Here is a 21,526-nt window from a genome sequence, read left to right on the forward strand (position 1 = left end):
TTGTTACAGTCTTTGCAGAGCGTGCAGCATACGAAAATACAAATTGTGGTCTGGCCACACCTCCCACTTTGATTGGGTTTAATGCTAATGAACACTAGTAGCACTGCTTAATGATAAACAATGTGCTGTGACAACAAAAAATGTTTGTGTTCACAAGTGTTAAAGGTCAAAAATGAAAATTCTGTCATTATATAAACCTGTATTACTTTTTTTGTTGTTGAGTATATTTTTCTTTTTTCCATACAGTGACATTTTATAGAGTCTGAACCATTTGGACTGAGTCACAAATTAATTCATATACAAATAGGGGTTTTGTGAACCAGATAATTTGTTTTTGTTTTTAACGTATTTGACTATATAAAAATTGTTATGAAATACGTATATGAAATTGTTTTGTTCATAAATTGGACATTTCTACATCTCTTAAGCAAAGTCAAGATTGATGTCAAGATTTTAAGTGAACATTTACATAGATTCGGTCTGCTTCTCACACAAAGCTACTTTAGAAGACGTAGAACGTAAGTTATAGTGGCCGCTTTCATGATACTTGATACCTTTTTTATCCTTATTATAGCCTGAAAAGAGTTAACATTTGTTGTAATTGCATGGAACCAAGTAAACAGCCTTTTCTGTGGTAGAGAAAGAATGCCAGCATGAGGATGTGTAAATAATTACAGAAATTTGTGTTTTGGCTCAGCTGTTCCATTAAGAGCCTTGCCTCCTTTTATACTAAACATTACATTTCTCTTCCTCCATCTCCTGGGATGAATGTTCCTCCTGTTTCTTTAAAGTGTGTTCCGACTTTCCTCCGAATAAGCAGAGTCCTATTCCGGATGTCTGCTCAATACTAATGAGGGACATTCTCAGCTGAGGAGAGATGGGTGAGCGTTTTCGTTGAGGGATATGTTTAGCCTCGGGAACCGCACTCAAAGTGTCACATTCCCAGAGGATTCATCTGTATTACGAAAACATTATGGGACTGTAATGGTTCCTTCTCTCTCAGGGCCGGCGGTTCGATTTGGAGGTGAGCATAGAGTCAGTGAGTTGAATCTAACGGCTTTGGATGTTTTGATTGGGTCGTGTGAAAGTCTCGCTGTTTGATGACTCTCCTGGTTAACACAGATCCCTCTGTGTGATGTAAATCTGATGTCAGAACTTCTGCGCTTTCTTTATTCACCTTCCTGTTTCTCTAACACATCGACTTTTTGATCTTGTTCTAGTGACATGTTCAGTGTTAATCTCAATGAAAATATTAATTTACAACACTGTAAAAAGAATTGTGGTTGTGGTTGCCGAAATTTTACTGTAAAAAATATGGTAGCAACATTTTAGTTTTACGGTTTTTTAAATTTAAATTTACAGTTAAGTACCGTAACTTCTAATGTAATTTATATAATGTTAATATAACAACCTATTGAAGTACTGAAATCTGTTTTGTAACTTTGTAGTACAATGATAACCACCAAATGCATGGTGGTGATGAGAAAGTCACATGATGAACCAAAGCCCATCACAAGCAGCTTTTAAATAATAACATATATAGAATGTGCACAGTGTCATTCACACAAACACTAAACACCTTCATGGTGACACACATGAAACTGAAATAATGCAGTAACATTAATTTAACAACATACATAACATTTAACATAACACACAACCTAATATACAAAACTGATAAGAAAAAACTAAGAAGAAACATAGTTATTTCATTAAAAAAAATAAACTGTAAAATTTGAAATGTAACGCAGGGAACTCTGGGCATGTCAGTTTATGGTTATTAATCGTATATAGTAGGCTAATTTATCATTAACCATTTAACAGGTTTTTCCTGTAGCATTTTTACTGTCTTTTACCATTAAATTCATGTCCAATTTTTTTTTTTTTTTGGGTTTCTGTTAAAGATAATGAAGACAAGATTCATTTTAAATTAAAACTTACTGTTAACAAAAAAATAAATAAAAATAACACCACAAGAATTTATTTTAAATGTTGATACACTACCAATTGTAGGGATTAATATGATTTTTTTTTTTGTTGATATCTCTTATGCTCATGAAGGCTGAATTTATTTGCTCAAAATTACATTCAAAACGTTAATATTCTAAAAGATTATTACAGTTTGAAATGACTGTTTTCTATTTTAATACATATTCAAATGTAATTTATTCCTGTGATGGCAAAGCTTAATTTCCAGCAGCCATTACTCAGTCTTCAGTGTCACATGATCCTAGAAATCATTCTAATATGCTGATTTGATTGCTCAAGAAACATTTCTTATTAATATTATTGATGCTGAAAGCAGTTGTGAAAGCACTTAATGTTTTGTATTTTATTTACATTTTGTAACTATAAATATATATAAATTATACATTTATTTACTGTTTGTTTTATTTAATGTGAAGTGTCCCTGCAAAAAAAAAAAAAAAAACCTTACGGACCCCAAACTATTGAATGCTAATGTACATTTAAATTAATTTATGAATGTACAAATGTTTGAAGTATTAGATAATATTTTGTTGTATGACATTTAAAGTAAAATTGACTAAAATTAATAAATGAATAAACATGATAAAATATTGACTACATTTAAAAGACAATTGAAAAAATGAACACTGCCCATTATCTTTTTTTTCTATCTTTCCACCTTTTCTATTTTGTATATTCTTCTACCTGTTGTTTTTACATGGTACTCCAACATATGTTAATCATTACCATGGTATTACCATCAATATGTTTTCCAATAAACCATAGCACAATATCATGGTTAGGGTTGGGAATCATTAAAAATCCCATTTAAAATGCATGAAAATAAATATTTTCTATCACTTTATCACTCTTGAAATGACCTGTACACTAAATAATCTATCCCTCATACTTGCATAACAATAGCAGTCTATTTATTTAGTGGTCCAAGTTGAAGTCAGTATGTATATTAATGACAATATGGGGCAAATATAATGTAGTTTAGTGGCGGCAGGTGCTGTACAGTCAGACAAAACAATGTGTACAGTTATCAAAGACGCGAGTGCACGTACAGTCGTGGGAAACGTGTTTGGCAGTTAAAGACACTGCGCGGCGAGTCTGTGGAGTGCATGTCATTGGAAACAATGTGCTCCGGAATTAAAGAGGCAGCGCAGCATTTCTGTTTATACGCTTTGTGACATCCTTTACGGGAAACACTGAATCATCAGAACACCGGCACAAGGCTGCTCAAAGCGCTTGGTCACGTGTCGCACCAGAACCGGTTCTTAAAAAAAAAAAAAAAAAAAAAAAACGGAACAGACACTCGGAAACCCAATGAAACCAGTCAGAGTTTAATGAGAGCAATTAATGTCCGTTAATTAACTTTGTGAAAGCCCCCGTCTCCTTCTGACATTAGCCACAGCTTTCCATCCCTCTTCTGCATGTTCTCCCCCTCGTTCCCGCAGCCACATATTTGGATTGCTGCCAGAAGGATTTCTTCGATCTGCAGTTTCTCTGAGGGCCTTTAGCTTGGCTTACATAGGAAATGTATTCCTCGTTGGTGTTTAGGGCTTCAGCTGTTTAGGCATAAAGCAGTTGCTGGGGGGAAAAAACGCTCTTCATTAGACTGATGTGCTGTTCTGCATGTTGCTGAATGATGTGATGAAACCTGAGCATGAGGCCACAGTATACAATATATAAATATTTTAAAAAGTCGCCAAGGCTGCTAAAGTAAACTAAAGTAAAACACAGTATTATTGTGAAACATGATTATAATCTAAAACAACTGTATTCTATTGTCAGCATTTATTATTGTAGTCTTCAGTGTCACATGATCCTCCAGGAATCTTTCACATATTTAGATTTGGTGCTCAAGGAACATTTTTTATTAGCAGTTTCTTAATGCTGCTTCATAATTTTGTGTAAATCATAATACATTTTTTCTGGCTTCTCTTGTGATAGAATTTTTATTTTATTTTTTATTTTATTTTTATTTTGGTAGCAGTGTAAAAATCATTAGATTATTTTTAATGCATTTTTGCTGAATAAAAGTAGCAATTATTTATGAATTTATATGACTTTTACAGTTAAATTACTTTAATAGTAATTTAATAAAGTATATTACTTAATGTTACAAGTGGTCAAACATTTTCGACACCATTTAAATTTGTACTAAGTAGTGTTGCACGGTGCACCGATACTTCAAAAGTATCACGATTCTTGGAAATTAAACACTATTCCTAAATTTATTAGTATCGATACTTCAAAGAATGACTGCGTTACAGATTTGTAAGAGACGCATTTCATGTTGGTGTGTGCAACGCAGTGCCTCCCTATGGACGTCTGTGTTTTTTCTCCTCACGCATGCAGCAAAAAAGCACTACAGCGAGATGGCTGCATTAGTGGCTTTACTAAACTGATTTGGCTGACAAAAATGTGTGCATAATCGCATTAAATAGTTTAAATAAGTTGTTCAGATGAACAAAGCACGAGGTTTTCTTGCATAATTAACATTTTAATTGTTTGGTCTGACAGTTCATATATAATATTCACATTAATCTGGGATTAAACATGGAGTTATGTTCTGTATGCTAAATATGAAAATGAGCGTATCTGCACAGCACCTATAACTGCGCTTTGTATCTGCTGATTGCTGATCGAGATTTACATGATTGGCTCACTGACCCTGTATACTCATTCATTTAGTTTATAAACGTATAGAAATATGAGTCCGTGTATTACCTTAACGAGAACGATTCGTTGCAATTTCATATAGCCTATATAAAATATTTTGAATATATATTTCCATATTTTATAAGGGTCTTTGATAAGGTTACAATACGAAGGTCTAAGTAGCGGCGTATCTTCTGTGATGTCCCCGATGCACGGGTCGGGGTGGGTAAAGAAATTTGACTTCATTTGTGGGCTGGGGCGGGCCAAATAATTTCATAAAAGCGGGACCCGCGGGTTGGAAAAAAACCCGACCCGCGCATTACTAGGCTGCATGTGCGAGCACAAGTGATACTGTGGCCGCCAGTCCACGACTGGTAGAAAAAGATAACGCTCACTAAAGCTCACTGGCTGAGTTTTCTCCTCTGAAAGAAAAGGTTGCACAACTGACAGAATAAGTTACAATATCTGAGATATTACTGCAAAATTTTATTCGCTTTTTATTTTTTTTTACTTGAATTCCATTGCTTAAATTTATATTATTTATCTTTTGACATTTAATCTTCTGAGTTCAGAAACATTGTTAAATATAATCGCTGTTCATATTTTTATTCAAAGTTCAGAATCAAGATAAATGTATTACTCTTATGTTTCTTATGATAACTGAGATAATGCTGCTAAATTTATTCTTTCTTTACTTTGAATGTCATTGCTCTAATTTATTTTTAATATTTTGATATTTCATATTTTGTTCAAATGTTTAATATATCTGCTGTTCATATGTTCATTTATTAGTGTGTTATATGATTAGAATGTTGTCCCGGTTTTAAAATAAAGCACAGCAATGATATTTGAGAGTGTATTTTCCCTTTTCAGGAAAAGTATCGAAAAAGTGACAAAACTAGTACTAAGTGATGCTTTGGATCATATTGGCCTAAACGATTGTTAATACCAGGCAAACAGTGCCAGATTTTTTATGTGTACAGTTGTGGCCAAAAGTTTTGAGAATTACATAAATATTAGTTTTCAAAAAGTTTGCTGCTAAACTGCTTTTAGATCTTTGTTTCAGTTGTTTCTGTGATGTACTGAAATATAATTACAAGCAAGGCTTTTATCGACAATTACATGACATTTATGCAAAGAGTCAGTATTTGCAGTGTTGGCCCTTCTTTTTCAGGACCTCTGCAATTCGACTGGGCATGCTCTCAATCAACTTCTGGGCCAAATCCTGACTGATAGCAACCAACTCATAATCACTTCTTGGAGTTTGTCAGAATTAGTGGGTGTTTGTTTGTCCACCCGCCTCTTGAGGATTGACCACAAGTTCTCAATGGGATTAAGATCTGGGGAGTTTCCAGGCCATGGACCCAAAATTTCAACATTCTGGTCCCCGAGCCATTTAGTTATCACTTTTGCCTTATGGCACGGTGCTCCATCGTGCTGGAAAATGCATTGTTCTTCACCAAACTGTTGTTGGATTGTTGGAAGAAGTTGCTGTTGGAGGGTGTTTTGGTACCATTCTTTATTCATGGCTGTGTTTTTGGGCAGAATTGTGAGTGAGCCCACTCCCTTGGATGAGAAGCAACCCCACACATGAATGGTGTCAGGATGCTTTACTGTTGGCATGACACAGGACTGATGGTAGCGCTCACCTTTTCTTCTCCGGACAAGCCTTTTTCCAGATGCCCCAAACAATCGGAAAGGGGCTTCATCGGAGAATATGACTTTGCCCCAGTCCTCAGCAGTCCATTCACTATACTTTCTGCAGAAGATCAATCTGTCCCTGATGTTTTTTTTGGAGAGAAGTGGCTTCTTTGCTGCCCTTCTTGACACCAGGCCATCTTCCAAAAGTCTTGGGCGTGCAGATGGGCTCACACCTGCCTGCTGCCATTCCTGAGCAAGCTCTGCACTGGTGGCACTCCGATCCCGCAGCTGAATCCTCTTTAGGAGACGATCCTGGCGCTTGCTGGACTTTATTGGACGCCCTGAAGCCTTGTTTACAAGAATTGAACCTTTTTCCTTGAAGTTCTTGATGATCCTATAAATTGTTGATTTAGGTGCAATCTTAGTAGCCACAATATCCTTGCCTGTGAAGCCATTTTTATGCAACGCAATGATGGCTGCACGCGTTTCTTTGCAGGTCACCATGGTTAACAATGGAAGAACAATGATTTCAAGCATCACCCTCCTTTTAACATGTCAAGTCTGCCATTCTAACCCAATCAGCCTGACATAATGATCTCCAGCCTTGTGCTCGTCAACATTCTCACCTGAGTTAACAAGACGATTACTGAAATGATCTCAGCAGGTCCTTTAATGACAGCAATGAAATGCAGTGGAAAGGTTTTTTTGGGATTAAGTTAATTTTCATGGCAAAGAAGGACTATGCAATTCATCTGATCACTCTTCATAACATTCTGGAGTATGCAAATTGCCCTACTTCCATGTTATATACCCACATCTGACACGCACTTAATTTTGTAGGTATTCTAACACAGTGTACTTGCATTTCCTCGAATGCTGCTAAAAACACCTACACAGGTTAAAGGTGTGTGTACCTTCTTAGAGGTATAGCTTCATGCTATAATTTATCACATATGTCTCTTGTGTACTCTAAGCTACAAACTTCTTGTGAAATGGAAATATGGATACTGTGTTCATGCTGTGTGAAGAAGCCCATTGTTACTCAAACCTGTACAATCCATTGATAAAACAATATAACGACAGTAGGGCTGCAACGATTCGTCGACGTTGTCGACAAAAATCGATAATGGAAATAATCGACAATGAATTTCATTGTCGAAGTTGTCGCCAGACATGTTTTTTCTGACCGAGTGAGGCATCTCTCTTCATTACAATCTCTGCCGAGAGTCGCACATGCGCATTAGCTTCTCTACTGAGCGATAACATACAGAAATGGCGGCGTCCAACGCAGCAGCTGCGCATACCAAAACATCTAAAGTTTGGGAGCATTTTAGCCTGGATACGGCGAATAAAAAGATTACCTGTATGGTTTGCAAAGCAGTCCTTGCGTATCATGGGAGCACCTCGGTGATGCATGAACATTTAAAGAGAAAGCACGTCGGACAGTTGAATGAAACTGAGTTTGACTCGCCTCGGTAAGATTTAAATAACATGGAAGCCAATACGTTTTGTTTTGGATGTACATTGTGCTGACTTTCCTTAATATGAATAAACTGAACGACATAGCCTGAGCCTCATGTTGATTTTAAACTTGGTCTGTCCACCATGACAGGTTTGTGTCCAGGTAGTATCACACAGTCCATGTTTACAACTTAAATTCAGACGACTCTGAAAGCTTATTTTAAAACCGTTAGATTTCATAATGTTGAGACGAGTTGTAAAGGTCTTTTGCAACAGATTGACCACTGAATGTATCTCACAAAATGCACTTAATATTTTTGTTTACTGTTTTATTGCTGCTAATGTGCCTGCCCCTGGTTTACAGGAATAAAATGTTTACTTGATTTTTATTTATTTTTTCTTATAAAACAAATGTGCCTGTCCTTTATAAAAATGATAGAGTTTCTTTATTTATGCATTTGTCTATACTGACCAAGCGCTGTGCCTAATTGGTTTTAGACAGGGCATTTTTATTGACTTTTAGTATGTATCGGCCTATCAGCAGCAAAGTTCAATAAAATATGCATTTTTCATTGAAGTACCCCCTTCTTTCTTGTGTTTACTATCATTTTCCACAGAATTAAAGCAATCTCATGCTAAATTTTAGAAAACTTTTATAATTATTCGATTAGTCGACTAATCGTTTCAATAGTCGGTGACTAGTCGACTATTAAAATAGTCGTTAGTTGCAGCCCTAAACGACAGCCAGATGTGCAATAATTCTGGTCAATTGTTTGTTCACATGTTTGTTGCGGAGCGGACCATCAGCATACACTTTCAGTAGTATAAATACAAGTAGTCCGTGTCCGCGTCCGGACTGCTCATGCGGAAAGTATAACTGTGCGCCCTTGAAGAGTTTCATTGTTTTGACTAGTAACTGAACGCTACACACAGTTTGACTGCAGAATGGAGGATGACAGACAGCCACAGCAGTAAGAAGTTTATGTGAACTTAAATTTAATGACTTCAATATTAATCTGTACCTCACATGGAACTATGGAATAGCTTCACTTTGAATAATAATAACATAGAATAGAATTTGCATAATATCGGATTTGTATCGTTCTAGTCTGACCGATAACCGATCCGCAGAAAATGCCAGTATCGGAGCCGATACCGATCCCAATTATTGGATCGATGCATCCCTAATCCTACTCTGTAGTAGGAGCTAATTTATTTCCCCCAAAAGGTGTTGCTAGAATTAAATTCATTCCAAGTTCATGTGGTGCGAACATGCCAAAGAGCAACTACCGCCAATAGTTTTAGAAACTTATGAAAAGGTTCCTCCGGTGTGGAAACCCCTACTGACACTGACATTATTTAGCTACTCTCCTATTTCGCTCACTCTCCATCTCAGATGGATAGTATTTGAAAAGTACTCAGATGGAAATTCGAAGTGTAGATACAAGCACACTCTGATAATATTACCCACAACCCAGTTCAGATCTAGAAATATCAATAAAAAGAGTTTAAAAATGGCAAAAATGGTGTATGTGTGAGACTGAGAGGTAGAGAGAGTTCGAAAAGGGTGTTTGAGTGATTAACAATCAATATCTAACCTGATCATATTTATTTATTTATTTATTCCACATAACTATATGAGCAATCTGGGTAACGTAATCAAATTCCCCCCAAAAAAAATATTTTAATTTACTTGTAATTAGGGTATATTACATTTTAAATATTTTGAGTAAGTATTCTATCTTTAATTGCTAATGTCACCTTTTTACACCACAGACTGAACAAAATTAAACATTTCCTGGTAACTGGTTGACCTAAATTAGTATTATCTAATTGTGTACTTAAATTTAACAGCTGAATAATTTTTGGTTGATTGTAATCCATTACATACCTTTCTAACAAAGTTAGACATCATCAGGAGGATTTTGTTCTGACACAGTTTAACTCTGAGTTCTTGTTGTATTACTATAGCAAAGAAACTGTGATATGTGAGAAATGTTGAATACATTTTGGTTTGACTGTATTTTCTTTTTCTTAGCTTTTTTATATCAATGTGTTATGTTTAATAGTAAGTTCAATAGTTTAAGTATTTTTAAAGTAATCTAAAAAGTAGTCAGAATACATTACTTAAAATGAGTAGCCTAGAGTAAGTTACTAACTAGGGTTTTCATCATGTAATCTGTAATCAATAATGGAGTACAATTTGTAAGTAATCTTCCCAGCACTGACTGTAAGACAACAGTTGTAACATGGTAGCATTTCCCAAAACTTGCTAGTTTGTTTGACATTTAGTTTTGCAGTTCTCGGAGATCTCCTGGTAGACACTACACAGGGTAAACTGTCTCCACCCCCAATTAAAAAAACATGATGTACACAGCTAAATATAGTCATGCTAACAGCATATGGTGTTAAATAAAAAATCACTGAGCTCTATAATAGTGAGTTGCTGTTTAACTCATTTAGAAGAACATATTTTTATGGTGTTCAGCTTTGAGTTCAGGCTTCTTAAGAGACACTGCGACAAACCACGAGAGCCGAGCATATGTCAGTCTGACTTTGTTACACCGACAGCCGATTCGGAAAGCATGAAAGGATCTCATGTGAACCCCATTGAACATGTACGCAGCACTGGGCCAAGACTCCTGCAGTTTTAGTCATGTTTGAGACTCATAAGGAGTGTGGAGAAACCTCCTCCTGTGCTGTCTGTCACTAAGTGTTATGTTCTTGATAATGTTCACCATCTCAGAATAGCAACAGGCTTTTCATTGAGTTTCCTGTTTAAAGGTCTAGGCTTTTTATTGCATCGATCGTCACTCATAATGTCTCATAAAAATGCTGGCATATAGTCGCAACTGTAGCCTTTCAGCAGTCCTATTGAGCGAGGTGATTTTCATCTGTCTATAGCCCTCAACATTTATGCAAATGTGTTTGCGCTGCTCTAAGTATTAAGATGATATGCCTGATGTTTTTCTATACGGAGCGATACATGACTATTAGCTTAAGAGAATGTCTTTTTGTAGAGTTCATCAGAGTGCATTGGAATAATTGAATTGAAGGGATAGTTTACCCAAAAATGAAAGTTTTCTTATCCTTATGTCTCTCCTGTTTACCATAGAATTCCTTCCTTTCTTGGCTGCTTCTGTTATATTTCATTCACAGTTGATGTTTTGCTGTACTGATTTTGTTCACACTTTGCTCATGTGGTATTTGGGACCTAAAACTGTAAATATTTAATGTAGATTCTAACATTCTCAGGTTTTTTTTTTTTTCCAGTCCCACAGAAATATTTATTATTTTCAGTCCAAAAATATGTCTAGGAAGTCAGATGTGACTCTGTGTTTTCTCGAAGTACTATATTTTCAATGCTGGCACCTAAATTTGGAAAAATTATTGGATTTAGGGCCTTATTAAAACGCATAAAAAACAGGGATACTAATGAATGTTTTGATTATAAACATAAGCTTTGATTGACATTATCATTGAATTTCAGTCTTGTTTTTCTTTTGATTTTTACATCTATGAACTATATCAGTGTAGCAACTGCCTTATATGATTTGACATTGAGTGAAGTTGGAGTAAGGGCTGGACTAGATTTATTTAACAAAAAATGAATAATTATTAAAATATTATGAAAAAAAACAAAGTTATTAGTTTCTTTATTGGCAATGCTGAATTTCCAGCAGCCATTACTCCAGTGTTCAGTGTCACTTGATCCATTGGAAATCATTCTAAAATGTTGATTTGGTGCTCAAGAAAATTTCTTATTATCATTGTTGAAACCAGTTACACAGCATTTATTTGAAATTTAGTTATTTATTTTTGTTTTGTTTACTGTCACTTTTGATCAATGTATGCATCCTTGCTTAAAAATAAAATAAAAAAATAAATAAAAGTTTTCTTTAAAAAAACTAAAATAAGTAATCTCACCGACCACAGACTTTTGAATAACAGTGTATATATTGGTAGTGATTGGTATGGTATATAAAATTCTGATGACTGTTAGCTTAAATATTTCTGTTCCTCACACATCTTCTGTATGATTTCAGAACATCTGTTGACCTTTGATAGGGTGTATGTCATATTTAGTTTGATATTAATGGAAACAAGACTGTAAGGGATTGGATTGACCTTGGTGTCAATCACTCAGCTGACAAACATTGAAAATGCATTCTTATAAACAAGACGTCTCTATTCTCCTAAATATCTCCTTTTGTGCTCAATGAAAGACCAAAAAAAAAATCATACAGTTTTGGATTGACATGAGAGCAAGATGAAAGAATTCTCATTTTAGGTCTCTTAGAACTCGTCCTTTAAAAGCCTATGCATCATTCCCATTAACACAGTGTGCTCCTGTGGCCGGTCGATGTGGATGGGGAAAGATACCTCCTTGCGCTCTTTATCCGACAATGTTTTGAGTTTCGCTCCACCGTTAGAGCCTCCTATCTGACGCCTGGCCCCATTTTTGCTTTCTTTGATTCATATCTCCAGGCTACGGCCCACGGCCCCTGTAGGGGAAATGTCAGAGTTAGTGTGGAGGAAAGATCCTGGCATGGGGCCGACAATCCCTATTCCCGACTCAGACTGCACAGCTGAGCTGTAGGTGGCAGGAGCAGGGCTATGATTGTGTGTGTATTTGTGAGTCCCAGCTGTCGGTCTTCCTCAGTTCTTACATAAGGAGCTCGTACTGGGAGGAGAGACCACCAGGCCCGCAGCCACTGGAAGAACAAGCCAATTCTCTCTCTCTCTCTCCCTTTTCTCTCGCTTTCACTCGCCGTGTCTCTCTTGCTCGGTCTGTGTCGATGACTAATGAGCTGCCGTGCCATTCTGTGTAATGAGTTACCTGCCTACACGCCCAGTGTGTTGCCTTGTCTCGCTGACATGAAGTACTGTGGGGGAAAGGGTGAAGGATATAGAGAGATATGGAGTGGATGGATGACTAGTTGAGTAGTTGATGTTGAGGAGGTCTCAGGGCTCAGTGTGAGAGAATTTCAGGCCAAACAGCAACTTCTCAGAGAGCGTGCTGTGCTCGAGCCATCAAAAACGGCTTGTGGAACGAATTTACCACCTTGAACAGTTCAATTCAAGACTCGAGAGTCGGCTGGGTACCGTTCTTGTATTTTTTTTTTTTTAATCTGAAATGGATCATGGATAATGTTCTTCTAAAAGTTGACTGACTTTTTAGATGAATGAAACAAAAAATTTTACTTATACAGTACTTATATTCTGACTTAATGGACCGAAAATATTGATGACTCCTACTTTGCTTATTTTCTGTACTGAAACTCTTACATAATTTTATTGCTCAGAATATCAAACCAAATGGCAGTTATTTTAAAGGAATAAAGCACAGACAAACAACATTTGACAAAATTATGCTTCAAATTATAAAATGGTAATAGTAGCTAGCGTTCAATATATGTTTGTTTCTATTTCTTAACATTTCAGGTTGTTTAAAATAACAGTGTATAATGAATAGGGGTGTGACGATCTCGTAGCATGAGATCTCACAAGATAAAAAAGCAGAATTCACACTTTAATGCAAAATGTCACGGAATTTGTCAAACTTTTAATAGATTAATCAATCAAAAGTTGGTCATTACACTTAAATCTATAGGAACTAACCTATACTAATAAATGCTCTTATTGAATTAAACCTCACTGTAAAGTTATACCAATGAAATTATTCAAAATTTAAGCCAAAGTATTTGGATTCTCTGATTTGTCAGACTTAAAGGTTAAATGTAACTGCAAAATGTCTTCGAAAAGTGAGGTTTTGACAAAAGCTCTTACATAATTTGTTTGCAAATACCACTTGGTTTGATATTTTGCATCAGATACAATGACATTTAGGAATTTTTGTGGCCAAAAGTCTCCAGAAACATTTTGATAATAATTGATGATAAGAAGGAACATGCGAAGGATCTGCCAGCTCTGCCTGTCGTTTATCATTGTTAAAGTCATATGTAGAATTTCTTTCAGTCATTTTTTAGATGACTTTAAAACAGATGGCCAGCAGTCATCTGCTCTCAGTTTTGATTCGAAAGACGTGTGATTTCTTGAAGACCTTTCGCCTGAGATCCTCTGCAGTCAAAGTCACTTTTACAGATGGCCATAACGGCACTTACAGATGTTAGCAGGAAAGCTGTCATGTCATTTTCAGCTGAAAGATTCTCTCTGTAAACTTTCCTCAATTCCTTTTGCCGTCCACTCTGTTGGGTCTTTCAACATAGGCGATAGCAGGTGGGCAAATTGTTTTATGTACTTTATTTTCGGGTGCCTGGAAAGGAGCCTTTTAGATCCATGCTGTGAACATCACACTGAGGTGCAAAGAGGAGAACCAGCACCTGCAGGTTGCACCTGAACATCACCTTACCTTCAGCAAGTCCCGGGGAACCTCAATCTACTGAAGCCTACTAAATAAAGCCTCAAGCGCAAAAGGAAGAAACAACGGAGGTTGAAGAAATGGCTAAAAATAATGAAGATAGAAACCTGGAGAAAACACCAAAAGTTTGATTTGATTGGTCTTTATGGCAAATTGCAACTCGTTGGGTTTTAGAACAATTGCTCAGACTGCAAAAGCAGACAATAGATTGGGAATTTCATAAGCTGTTCATGAACTAAAAGACTGTCTCTTATAAAAGTTTGTCAACACGTATGGTCGTTTAATTGTGTGTGCGTGTGCGTGTGCGTGTGTCTGTGTGTGTGTGTGTGTGCGTGTGTGTGTGTGTGTGTGCGTGTGTGTGTGTGTGTGCGAGAGAGTGTACATGGTTATGAAATATAAAACTGCTGTGTAGCATTCAGACCTAGCTAATTAGACATGGAGACCGCCTCACTGGCGTTGGGTTTTATTATTTATGAAAACAATAAAATTAACATCCTGTTTCCTTGCACAGCAGTGTTGCAGAGTATGGTTGCAAATCTAGTTCAGTTAATGTTGAAACTTCAAGTTGGACTACTTAATTATTTGCTTAATCTTATATGCATAATTTGGAGGGTAGAAAAGATATTGTTGTTCAAAATTTTGCGGTCAGTAAGACAAAAATGCCTGGTTTTTACAAGAAGCCTCTTAGCCTCACCAAAGCAGCATTTATTTGATTAAAAAATACAGTAAATTACTGTGAAATATTAATATAATAATAACCATTTAATGGTTTAAAATAACCATTTTCTTTTTTAATATATTTGAAAATGGAATTTATTCCCATGATAACAAAGCAGAATTTTCAGCAGCCATTACTCAAGACGTTACAGTCACATGATCTTTTTGTATTATTATCAATATTGAGAACCATTTTATTGGAAACTGGGGTAGTTTCTCAGGATTCTTTGATAAATATAAAGTTCAGAAGAACAAAATATAAATATTTTGTAACATTATAAATATCTGTCACTTTTGACCAATTTAATGCATCCTCGTTGAATTTAAAGTATTATTTATTTCAATTGTATTATTATTTTTTTATTATTTTTCTTTCAAAACGGCAACAAAAACCCTTACTGACCCCAAGCTTTTTAAATGGTAGTGTAGATGTGAAAATGTGTCAGTTCTGATAACATTTTATTTTTATTTGCAGAATTTTTATAAGGGAAACTGGAGTTTATTGTACTACATTTAAAATTACATATTTTCTTCAATATTTTTGCACTTTTAGAATAGCATTTTTCATTCCCTAGAATAGAATTTTACCAACTGAGGTTCAAGAGATGATGGGAGTTGTAATATCAATTTTGAAGAAGTATTTTTGATTAGCAAATAAGTGCATGTGCAAAATTGACCAAAACTGTAACTGATTCAAGTTTGTAACAACATCACTCTTTGTGATTAAGACAGTCTAGGGATCATTTGTAGATTTTGTACTTTAATTACTTTATAACAGATAAATGTGGATTAAGTAAATCAGTGATTTATTGACGTTAAAGCAAAAAAATTTATACCATCATAGTCTCCAATATGTGCATTTATTATGGAATATTTTTGAATGGCTTGTGAGTACAGATAGGTTTTCTGGATCTTGATCATGAAACAGCGTGGGCTCTTAGCTCACCTTCTCTCCTCAAGGTTACAATCTACTTACACTTTCTTGCTAATCTTATTTGGTTTAATTGAGGAACAAATGCCCAGAGAAGTATCTAACTATAATTTTCTGTATTGGTTGTGCCTTTGTAACTCCAATTTGCATATTTTCCTCATCCACTTACCACCATGATTCCTGTGCCTGTGGTGCTTGACAACAAATGTCTTCAGATTCATTTTCATGTTATGATGTGAAATTATGTAGCAGGGCTTTAAAATCAAAGTTGAGTGTTGATTTGTTTTGTTATGGGAAGTGTCTGAACTTGGTTTTACACCACACAGCCTTCTTTCCTTCGTGTCCTCAGAAAACCCATCTTGCTGCTACCACTTTAGCCTCACAGACTTGCTGGCGGTAATGGAGTTACAGAGCACATGAGACTCCTCAAATCAAAGAACCGTGAGGAACCTCTCCGAGACTGAAAAGGGGTGAGAAGGTGCCTTCGGTTTGGAATTGGATATGTGGGCCAGTCGCTTCTATGCCCTCTAGCACATACAGTCTGTCACTCTCTTCCTGACAAAGACAGACATTTTCAGCATTTTCTGAGTGAACATATATAAGGAAGCAAGATTTAAGGCCTATTCGAATTTTTTGCGCCATGTTTTTCCAAATGAAATAATGTAATACTGCATGTGTCCTGACGTACATTTTTTTACTTCTTTATTGAGACAACTATGTTCTTCTTATTTAGTGTTTTCTTAATTATTAAAACAATTATAATTTTGTGACTCCAAGATGCTTCAAGAAACCTACCTGCAAAGCTTCCTGAAAAACTGTGCACAGGACAAAGTGAGAAGCATAGGGAGAACTTCAGTGCTTGCGTTTCCTGTCATATTCATAGGAATGGATGTCAGTGGAAAGAAAGTGTAGTGTGATAGTCCGTTCATTGAAAATGTAACGGTGTTCTCACATTTTATTATTGAAAACAGTATCATGTTTTGACATTCACTGCTCCAAAAAAAGTTTATTTGAATATACTTTTGTAGTTATTTTAATCAAACTCTGTTCGCAAAAGCCTTTAAAGTGTAAAAAAGGGAAAAATATGTATTTAATTATGCTTGGAGGAGCACAGAGCAAGAAGTGACAAAATTAGAGAAATTTGTGAAAAGAGGGAACTAGAAGAAAGGAACAAAAATGACTTCACAGAACAGAGGAGTAACTGTGAATGGAAAGATAAATAGATTTCTGTGATCAGAATGACACGACTGACATACTGAGTGAACCGAAATGTAGATAAAGATGGTCATTTACTTCCACGGCAAAAGGATTTTGAAATCAAGTGGCTTAATGAATAAACTTGAACCTCATTATTTTTTTTATATGTCTGAATACAATACTTGTCTGTAGAGTCTTAAATCTTAAGCTACACATTGTCATATCTAGTAAGCTTTTTGTAATAAACATTCAAATGTGCGGGGGAAAAAACAGTGCATCTGAATGTATGTGTATTAGGCCTTAAAAAAAAAAAAGTTTGGTTCCGGTTGGTTGTCAGTTGAGGTCATTGGTCGGTAGGGATTTATTTTTTTTTTAATTTATTTATTTTTTTTCTCCAGTGGCAGTTTTACACACACACACGTGCGCGCCGATTTTAAATGTGTGTACCGGTACTTTTACGACAGTGATTCTGTATTCCCGTTTAAAGTCTGTTGTTGCCATAGACACGCAAAACGCACACACACACACAAAAAGCCTTCGCGGGAGTTTGACAGGCGATCTCATAGTAGATTAACATGGAGGATTTGAACTTGAAAACGGAGTGTACAGACATCTTTTTGTAGTCAAACAACATTCTTTGTTATGTTCATTTATGTGGTTTATTTGATTTTGATGCTATAAATTAACTAGAAGCAAGAGACGATCAGTTAGTTTTAACTGATGATCTAACTTACAGCGATCTGTTCGACACATTCAAGAGCCACAAAACGGTATTTATTGTTTACATTTCTTTAAAAAATGACCACATTTGAAAGGTGAAATAACCAAATGAGACTTTGTTTCATATTAAAAGTAAGCTGGTAATGTTAATGTCCTGTCTGTCAGCATGTTGTCATGCCCTCTCTGTTCCGCGATATATTGTTGACTCCCCCCTCCCCCCGTGTTTCTCTTAATGTTACGATTTCCAAACCTTAAGTTATAGCTCACTTTAGGAATTGACAGTTAAAGGGTTTTGATGCAATACTTAATGGTTTTTAACGGATTACTTAAGTGTAAAACAGCATTTAAAGGAAACTGTAATTTAATTAACGATGTGTGAAAGACCGTTCTTCCCCAGTCTCATAAAATAAATTTGGGTCGCACATAAATTGACAGGGTCGGTCGGAAACCGGAACCAAACAAATTTTTTTTTTAGGCCTTATAAAGGAATAGTAGGAAACACTTTAGAACAGGGACCATTTCTCATTATTATCTAGTTTAGCTTAGTATTCACTGTTTCATAAAGCACATATTCTGCATGACCATATACTACATCCCTAATTCCACCTAATACCTAAACTTAATAACTACCTTACTAACTATTAATAAGCAGCAAATTAAGAGTTTTTTGAGGCAAAAGTTGTAGTTAATGGTTTGTTAATATCAAGAATTGGGCGTTAAAATGAAGTGTGACCCGATAGTCGTACCATTATGAACCTGTGTGACCTGTATGAACACAGGAGGAGATATTTTGAAAAATGCATTTTGTCCGGCCAATGAGAATCAGTGCGGTCTAAAGTTACCAATCTTCAAGATATTATCTTTTCTGTTCCACAAAAGGAAGAAAATCAAACAGAAGGTAAACGAATTACCAGTAATGCAGATCTACCCTTGAATCTCACGGCCGACCTTTCAAGCCCTACGCGCACCACTGGACATACTTTATCCCTTTTCTGCCTTTATGCCAGGTCCAGCCGCGATAAGCCCCTTCAGATAAGCCTGAAAATTCAGTTTACCTCACTTACAGTTCATCTTTATGTTCATGAAAGATCCTTATAGAGGCATATAGACATATATGACCAGATCGACTCGACTCAGCTTGTGATTTTTTGTGGGTGTGCGTGTGAGAACCCCTATTTGCATAATGGCAAACCCATTGGAGGCTAAAAGCATGTCAGGACCAATGGCTGAAATCCAGTGTGTGGAATAGCAGTAATGATCTTGTTTTTCAAGGGGTTAAGGGATTATCCAACAGCATTAGACATTAGCGGAGGCGCTAGGCCGTGCTGCGGATGCTCTTTTGTTTCAGTTTGTACAAGGTGTTTGTGGATACGGAGACCTTTTGGTCTATCAGGACAGGGAGACTGCTTTTCCAAGAAAACATCTGCACATAAAAACAAGCAAAAGCATCAGGATAAAGTTAAGTATTGAATGAAACTAGCTCAATAAAATAAATGTCAAAATGCCACTTATACAATACAATCAGCATTTACCAATACTCCACCCCAAAATGAAAATCTTGCCATTAATCACTTACCTCCATGTCGTTCCAAACCCGTAAAAGCTTTGTTCGTCTTCGGAACACAATTTAAGATATTTTGGATGCAACCGGGAGGATTCTGACCATCCCACTGACTGCCAAGTAAATATCACTGTCAAGGCCCAGAAAAGTATGAAAGACATCATCAGAATAGTCCATCAGTGGTTCAATCGTAACGTTATGAAGCGACGACAATTATTTTTTGTATGAAAAGAAAACAAAAATAACAATTTATTCAACAATTCGCCTCTATGCATCAGTGTAGCACCATTCTGGAGAGTATCTGTTGGACACAAACTACAGCCGCTCTTCTGTGTCAGCTGGGTCACATGGACACGCTTTCTATGTTTATTTACGCTTTGATTTGAACAAAAACAAAAATAAAGTCTTTGTTGAATAAAGTTGTTCTTTTTGTTTTCTTTGCAAACAAAAAGTATTCTTGAAGCTTCGTAAAATTACAGTTGAACCACTGATGGCAGATGGACTATTCTGACGATGCTTTTCATACTTTTCTGGGTTTAGACATTGTTAATTGTTTGGCAGTCAGTTGGACAGATGCAAGCCTCCCGGTTCTCATCTGAAATATCTTAAATTGTGTTCTGAAGACGAACAAAGCTTTTACGGGTTTGAAACTACATTAATCACTGCTAATCACGTTAACAGTGATTGACTAAATTGTCATTATGGGGTGGAGTAACCCTATAAACTAAATAAGTAACCTTTTTCGCAAATGAAATTACTTAAGTAAAACTTATTACCTTGAAAATATTCAAGTGTGCAAAAGATGTCTGCTCCAGGGACGCTAGACTGAAGTTGTAATAAGACTCCAAATCCAGCTACAAGTTGAGGTATGAATTCACAACCATCTGAGCCTCAAATAGTCAAAAGCCACTGGGTGGACCTGAAAAAGAAATATAAGCAATAATTCAACCTACAATGCAGTATTTCAATATAAAATGTAATCTAACTTACAAGTGTATCAAATTACTTAAAGAATTAATACATTACCTAATAAAATTAGCTTCAGAGTCTTGAAGCATCAAACATTTCTCCACATCAGCTGCTATTCTTTGCACCTACAAGAAATAAAGAAAATAATCTTGTGATTTCTTTAAAGCACATAAATGATACCAAAATTAACACAGAAAATGGCATATATTTTAGAATAAACAAACTATAATAAATTATATAAATTATAATTATAAATTATAATATTACATTGTAGAACTGTACCACCAATCAAATTAATTAATTTACAGTTCAAATTACAACTGTGTAACGACATTAATGTTTTACATTAATTTTTGAAAATACAATTAATAAATGTTGGAAAAATGCAATGATACTTTTTAAACGTGTAACTTAACCGCCATTAGGTGGCAGCGAATAACTTAATGAGTGAATCAACTGAGTCATTCATTGAACCGATCCGTTCAAAAAGCTGAATCATTCAGCAAAAACACCGCTTAGTTTTGATTTGAGAATGAGCAAAATAGTTTTGATTGGATCGTTGTTTGCAACTATTTTCGTTAGTGAAATAGAACAACAGTTAATATTGTGTCTAAAAGAAGTAAGTAACTTGTTAACTAATTGTTCATTGGACTATGTATTTGCAATCGTGATACTCACGAAAACAGCTCACTTGTGATGCTTCTTATATCATAAATAAACTAAACAGTTGAACATTTACCTCATGTACTTTCCGTGAGTTTATGTGTGCCGTTAAGCTTGTTTTGATGTTAAATGAAACGTTAATATAATCAGAATCAGTCTCGCGTTTCGATGCTTTCTCAGTCTTTTTTTTCAGTGTTTTTTTTTTTAATTTTTAATCAGGCTAACTTGTCCAGTCGGGCATATAAAGATGTCTTTCACTTATTATAATAAGGCATCACGTCAATATGGGACATTTGAACACATATAAACAAATGAACACATATAAAAATTTCAGTTTGTCAGTTATTTCGACAGATAACGTTACTAACGTTAGTTACTATGACATGATGTAGAGGTCCTTTCTAGGTGCTGATCCAGCATCTGGTCTGGATACGTACTGGATCCGGGTGACTGTAGTGACCCTCTGATCTGGACACAGACTGGATCAGCACCTAGAAAGGACCCCTACATCCCTGAAAGACAGTGGAGACCAGGACAACTAGAGCCCCAGATACAGATCCCCTGTAAAGACCTTGTCTCAGAGGAGCACCAGGACAAGACCACAGGAAACAGATGATTCTTCTGCACAATCTGACTTTGCTGCAGC

At 35.8% G+C, this 21,526-nt stretch overlaps 1 protein-coding gene across 3 annotated transcripts in view; it reads left to right on the forward strand.

Annotated features, from left to right (window-relative positions):
- dph1 (diphthamide biosynthesis 1) overlaps nt 1–21,526 on the forward strand; it is a 108,497-nt gene that overhangs the window by 21,492 nt on the left and 65,479 nt on the right. The window lies entirely within an intron of this gene.

Source organism: Carassius carassius, chromosome 28 (assembly GCF_963082965.1).
Source record: "Carassius carassius chromosome 28, fCarCar2.1, whole genome shotgun sequence".
In the NCBI taxonomy this organism is placed as follows: Eukaryota; Metazoa; Chordata; class Actinopteri; order Cypriniformes; family Cyprinidae; genus Carassius; species Carassius carassius.